A 7,118-nucleotide genomic window follows, 5' to 3' on the forward strand; every position below is an offset into this window, starting at 1 on the left:
CCATTTACAAGGGTAACTGCAGACTACAGGATGAAATATAGGCATACTTTTCAGGGATTGTTGGATGCTGGTTCTAGGTGAAACAACATGACCAGCTGAGTTGTCCCCTGAAGGGTTGGTTTGGGAGGAAGAAGAAATGATTCTTCACCATTTAAGAGCTTGAGCCTTAGTGTTCTGTCTCTATGGAATTATAGTATCTCTACTTAATTTTACTCTTCAACATAGTTGTACAAGTGGTACCCAGGGAATCTTCTAGGCTGTATCCATATTCCTTCTTGTCCCCATAATAAAGCAGCAAACTTACTTCCCCTTGGTTGTCAGGAGCAGTGATTTAAGGCCACACTAATTTTCTTTAATGTCAGTTTGTTCAGTGGTAAGAGGAGCTAAAAATGGCCAGAAGATAGTTTTAGCTTCCAGTTAAATGAAACCATTTTTATTTTCACTTGTGGAAGTATTCTTCCTCTAAGCCACAGTTTAGCAAACTATGGCCTGTGGGCCAAACCCAGCCTGCCACCTGGTTCTGTAAATAAATGTTTTATTGGAACATAGTCACGTTTGTTTATTTACATATTGCCTATGGCTGTTTCATGCTATAGTGGCAGAGTGGTCGTGACAGAGACTGCATGCCCTGCAAAGCCGAAAATAGTTACTATCTCGTCCTTTACAGAATTTTTATTTTTTGAGACAGGGTCTTGCCGTTTTGCCTGGGCTAGAGAATAGTGGAGTCATCATAGCTCACTGCAACCTCAAACTCCTGGGCTCTAGCGATCCTTGTGCCTCAGCCTCCTGATTAGCTGGGAATACAGGTGCATGTCATCATGCCTGGTTACTTTTTCTATTTTTTGTAGAGACAGAGGTGTGTCTATGTTGCTCAGACTGGTCTTGAACTCTTGGCCTCAAGTGAGCCTTCTGCCTTGACCTCCCAAAAGGCTGGGATTATAGGCATAAAACACTGTGTCTGGCCCCTTGACAGGAAAAAATTACCAATTCCTGCTTTAAACTATCAGAGCTCAGAGCTGTGGGGATGGGTGATTGCAGTGGGTGATTAATTGTAATAATGAGAGGTACTACCCCAATTCTATTTTTTTCATTTGCAAGATACATGTCTATTAGCTACAGGAGGAAAAACACCATTTCTTGCTCACTGTATCAGTGCATGTGCTCCATCTCGCAGGACAGCTCCCCAAACTTTTAAGTATTGTCTCCCAACTGGCATTGTGACTGAGCCTTCAATACCTCATTCCACTCTTTCATAAGGTCAGTTGCTCCTGGGTGATGTTGTGCAAGACTAGACGCTGAAACCCTTTAGTGTCAACCTACTGACTTGCATTTTTCACTGTAATGTGAGTTCTTGGAAAGAAGCAATAGTAGCATGCAATGATTGGCAGAGAAGTCAAATCCAAATCCACTTTTTATTCTGGTGCTTCACCCATAACGGAAAGGGTGCAATGTAATCAACATGCCACCAGGGTTCTAGCTGGCCCCTCTGGGATATGTCACTTTTTCAGGGCTCAGGGCTAGTTGCTCATGTTAGCAAAGTAGGCTCTCAGCTGTGGAAGCAGCCGGACTAGCCGTGGGGAATGCAAGTCTGTGTTGTTGGTCCTCTGCACGTTCTGCACTCTAACGCCAACAACTCCTTCCAAAAGAACCCCTTGAGCAAGCGCTTGCACGTCTGAGAAAGCAGGCTGACTTACATCCAACAGTAGGTCCACACGACTGCTGAGTCTCCTCCGTAGCGGGGCCATTTGGAATGCATTCACATGAGATACAAACATTCTTTCCCTGAGTTCTCCTTCATACCTCTCCCTTAAGTCTCCTTGTCAATAACCCTCAGTTTTATTCCTTTTATTCATTACTCACTGCCCTGAAATTAATGTCAATTCTTACTTCAAGGTCAAAGTGGAAAAAACAAATACTGATGGAAGATCTGTCCAATAGAATGGGTCCCTTCTCTGCTTTCCTTCTGGCCTGTCCCTGTGGCAGGGTTTGGATGCTGCAGCAGCCCCTTTCTGCTTGCCGGAAGCACGTCACATACAGCTGTCTGTAAACCTGGCTCACTTCTTTTACTCTGTAGACAGCTGATTATTGGCAACTCCTCATCAAGCTACAGGTGTGAGTTTGCATAGGAATAGCTAAAGTTATGCAACTATGTACAAGGGAAATTATATACCAGATGATGAAATAAAGGCATTCTTTTCAAGGATTATTGGATACTGGTTCTAAATTTAAATTAATTCCTGGGGACATAAACTGCTAGTGTGACCTACCAGTAATAAATAGGCACATATGTGGGTTAGATGTGAGCAACCTGCTTGTGAGACTTATTTATGCCTTCAGTACTTACTCAGTTTAAGTCTGAATATACTACTACTAGAGTGCTGCTGGCATGGTGGGTTTTATGGCCAGGTGAATTCATTTATAACAAGCAGTTCATGTTGCAAGTTTACATGTTAGGACAACAAATTCGGTCTCTACATATACCCAATAGAAATTGAGGAACTCTTTCTTAAGAGGGGGATAGTTATTTGTTGAAAAGCGTACAGCTTTGCTCCCCAAATCCTAAGGGGTGCTGCTGTGATTCATCTATGAGAGTTTTCCTAACACGGCTGAGTATCTCCGTCTGCCACGGAATTGTTAGGCAATGTTGTCTTTGCTGGGTTATGAGGATCAAGTGGCAGAACTGCTTTCAGTGTAGCCTTGATCACTTGGAGAAATTTCTCTTATGCTAGGTATCACTCAAATGTGGCAATGTCTTGTTATTTGGACCACATATTAAAAAAATATTGTCTAATTTCCACCCCCTTCAAGAAAGGTTTTCTGAAATAAAACCTTTGTTTTTTTTTTATTTTTGTGAGATTATCCGTTGCACTTTTGGTACCATTTGCCAAAGTTACCTAATACATTCTGCCCTGAAGATTCCAACGTATGATATAAAACCACTATGATATCCTCTGGAATGATGAGATAGTTCTTGAACACTAAATTTTAGCACGGAATTGGACAATTGTCTTAATGCTGAGGCAAGATGGTAAAGTTATACTGATGTCGCTATAAGGTAAAAGCAAACTTCTAAAAAGATATTTATTATACTAGAGAAAAACTATTAACCTATTAAACCAACTATTAAACTATTAACTATGTTAGTAGCTGCAGGGACTTTACTTATTTGCTCCAGTAAAGAGCCTACACCTAGAAAAATAGCTGCATTTGGAATCACCACTTGATTTAGTTGCAACATTAATTTTCCAGACCTGTCCATTTTTTGCATGACTCTAAATGAAGAATCTCTCTTGCTGTGTCCTTTTGTATGCTGACCTCTAAGAACTACATCACATGGCCTTTTTTCATCTCTAATTTCTTATTGTTTAGACCAACGGTAGACACCAGCAGAAGATCTTTGAGAATGAAGGGGAGGAGAGGTCGGGGTTTTTATTTTCCCTTTTTCTTTCTTCTTTTACAAGGGTCCTGGCTGGGACTGTATTCCTCTGTGACCATAGCTCCTCTTCCCTGGCAGTTCTTGCTGGGTTCTGGTTACACTTCTTTTTCTTGATCCTTTGGGCTTACTGGTAACAATGGCTTCCTGCTGTTGCTAACATTGGGCGCTTCATCAGCACCAGCACCAACCTATTGGTTCCTGAAACCCATCTAGACCTCTGTAAATAGTCTTTAATTAAATTTTCTTCAGCTAAAACCCTTTGGATATTCTATATGTTACTTACAAGGACCCTAACTGATAAAATTTAGCCTTTCCTTTCCAGATACTTCTATTATGTAAGGCTGTTTCAGGTGTGCAACCAAGTGATAAATGTCCTCATCAGATGAGGAAGAAGAGGTTGCTTTGGTCACAACAGGGTGTGGCTGGATGTTTGGAGTCTCCAAGTTCTCAACTCCTCCTAAATAACTTGACTCCAATTTTTGGGGTCCCAAGCTTTTCTATCATTGCCCAAATTTAACATGAAAGTCCTAGTGAGTATGTGAATTAAATCAATGGAGTTTGTTTTTTAGGCACTCAGCCCCATGTCTTTAAGAGATAAAAGATTCTTTTAGCTCAGTCTGTGCTTTGAGATACGTATAGAGACTTAACTTTGTTGTTAAGTTGGCCAGAGCCAATAGAAGCAGCCATCCATCCCTCAACGTGAAACTGCTCATATACTTTATGTTGTTTGATGACAGTGAAAACTTCATCCCTCACAGTCTTGCTCTCAAAAAGCATTTCATTTTAAGTGATCCCAGGAGATATTTTAATGAGCTATTTCTCCACTGTTTGCTATGAGCTACAAGATTCCACTTACTAAATACTAGTGGGTTTTTTACTCTCTTCAGCCTGAATTGGGCCATATGACTAGTCCTAGAATCGCCCATTTCTTTAAGGGTCTGTTATCTGCAATTCCATTCCCTGGTATCAAAATACGTTCCAGTTAGCATGCTCTGTGGTGTGTAGCAGAAATCGTCTTTAGATTGCTTAAGTCAGAAGGGAAAGTTTTGGAGTGATGACAAACAGCTCACAGATTCTATTCTTGGAAGATGGAAAGAAACCAAGAGAAGAGTCTAGGAAATAAGAGAATTAGCTTAAATCATGCCAAAGCAACAGTGTGATTAGGATTCTACCACAGGACCATGCCACAGTCACTGATGGGCTTCTGTGTCACCAAAGCCATGAATAATATCTCAACAGTTCTTGTCTACTTGCTTCACTTTCTCAGGTTCTAAGTGTCAAAAATCTCAGAATAGAGCATCTTTAGCTCTCAGAATAGAGCTAGCCTAAGGTCTAGCTGCTAGTGAATGAGTACAAGCCTGGGTTTTGCCTCCCACCAAGGTTCATTCAAAAGGGAATTCTTGTCAAACAAAAAGAGGATTCAGTTGGCTGGTTAGCTAAAAATCAAGACAAAAACCAAATAAGTCAATGTCTACTATATCCATCCTGCCTACCTGACCCTGTGAATGATGAGCTCCTTTATGGGGCCAATGTTTGAGGAACAGTCAAGTGGATTGGCTATAGTTTTTGGTCACAGTGACTCCAATGTGGAAGAAATGAGTGCTCAACTTGGTGATAGTTTGAGTCATGACAGGTATCATTTAGTCTAAACTCCCTCTCTCCCCATCCTCCTTCTCCCTAATATCTGATTGGTCACAAAGCCTTGTTGATTCATACTTCATAGTAAATAGAGACTTGGTAGTTTTAGTTTTTATTACTGTAATTTTGGCTGATTTGTCAAATCACTAAGTGGCAATACTTAGCATCAAACACTAGTAGCAGTAGTACTGAGATCTAATAATAGCAGGAACTGAGATCTGCTAATAATAAAGTGGTACTGAGACCAGGTAAAGGGAAAGAATGTTCTTTTTAATTGGTATTTTACCATCTCTTTCTTTTTCATTGATATAATTTCCCTTCTCTACTTCAACTTTTGTTTCTCTGAGTTTACCAAAATTTTAAAATTGTACTTTTATTTTTATTTTACAACAGATAATTTCTTCCATTTTGATAAAATTAACTTTTTGGCTCTGTCACCCGGGGTGGAATGCAGTGGCATGATCATAGCTCACTGCTGCCTTGAACTCCTGGGCTCAAGTGATCCTCCCACGTCAGCCTAAATGGCACTTTTATAACAAACAAGGGAACATTCTATATTTCTTCTGGGCATTTTTACCAACTCATTATCTAGAAATTGTTGATTTCACATATAATAAGCTCTTAAATTACCAGACTAATTCAAGATTTATAAAAAGTGGAAAACTTCATTTATGAACCATAAACACTGTGGACTACACTAGAAGATGCCAGCATTTCCGAGATGAACACGACTATGTCTTTACTGATAAGACCACCTTTTCCTTTGATAGCCAGATATGGAAAAAATAAAAGATACTGAATAGCTACTATTTCTTCACTATAAGAAGAGGGGCTGACGTGCGGGGACATTTTGAGTGGGTCACAGAGAATGTGCAGTGTCAGGGGAAGGAACCCTGAAGTTAATACCATCTTGGTATCTGGCTTTCTTTGTTGACCCCCAGCCTATAAAATAGCTGGGAAAAATTTTTCTTACTGCAATATACCCATGAAGAGAACATGAGTGGGAACTTTAACTCTTCTTGCTGGGTATGTGTACCTACTCCTTCTTCATAAGACACTGTGTTACTTGGTATGTGTATGGTTACAAATGCCTCATACCCAATTCCAGAGAGAATAACTTGGCTTTTAATTTATATATTGTCAAATAGCTGATTAAATAAGATTTTCCACTTTTCAAACACTGTTAGGGTGTTGTCTAGATAAAATATCTGTCATCATATCATATTAGAACATCTGTTGAGTAGATTTAAGTAAACTTAAAATTATAAGTGGTTAGGACATCAGATTTGGAATAGGATGAAAAACAAGGCAGGCAACTCGAGGAGGCTTTAGAGTCTTTGTTACTTATGGCATTAGCTTTAAAAAAATGACGGTAATAGTTCAGATAGTTCCTTTTATATTTAAAAAGGAAGTCTTAAACTATAAATTAATTTTAATGAGCAGTTTCTCTATTGATATACACATATATGTGTGTGTATATATATATGTATATCTGTAAAGGCATTTTAACTATACTTATCAACATCTGGAAGCACTATTGGGCAAACCACATGCTTAGTTCCTAACTTCAAACATATTTTGAAAGGAATCTTTTATAAACTCTGGAAGGAGGCTGTGAATAGTTAACAGAAAAGTACACTTTTCAATATATTGTAATGTCTGAGTTATTAGGGAGTCAGATATCTGAAACTCTCAACTCTAGAGCAATTGGGAGCTTAGATAAGAAGAGAAAAATATCTGCAAGAATGCAGATAAATTAGAAGAGTTGAAGGTACTATTGTACTCAGTGAAAATCTTTTTTCTTTCTTTCTTTCTTTCTCTCATTCTCTCATTCTTTCTTCTTTCTTCCTCTCTTTCTATCTCCTCCTTCCTTCCTTCCCTCCTTTCTTCTTGTGTTCTTTCCTTCTCTCTCTCCCTCCCCCTCCCAGTCCTCTTTCTTTCTTTTTTCTAAATTTCAGCAGCCACATAGCTAGCAAACACTCCAAAAACTGAGGTTGATTGATCCTTTGACCAATCAGAAGAATGGAAAACTGTTACTGACAAG

The sequence above is a fragment of the Propithecus coquereli genome, unplaced genomic scaffold (genome assembly GCF_000956105.1).
Source record: "Propithecus coquereli isolate 6110/MARCELLA unplaced genomic scaffold, Pcoq_1.0 Scaffold47, whole genome shotgun sequence".
Taxonomy (NCBI): Eukaryota; Metazoa; Chordata; class Mammalia; order Primates; family Indriidae; genus Propithecus; species Propithecus coquereli.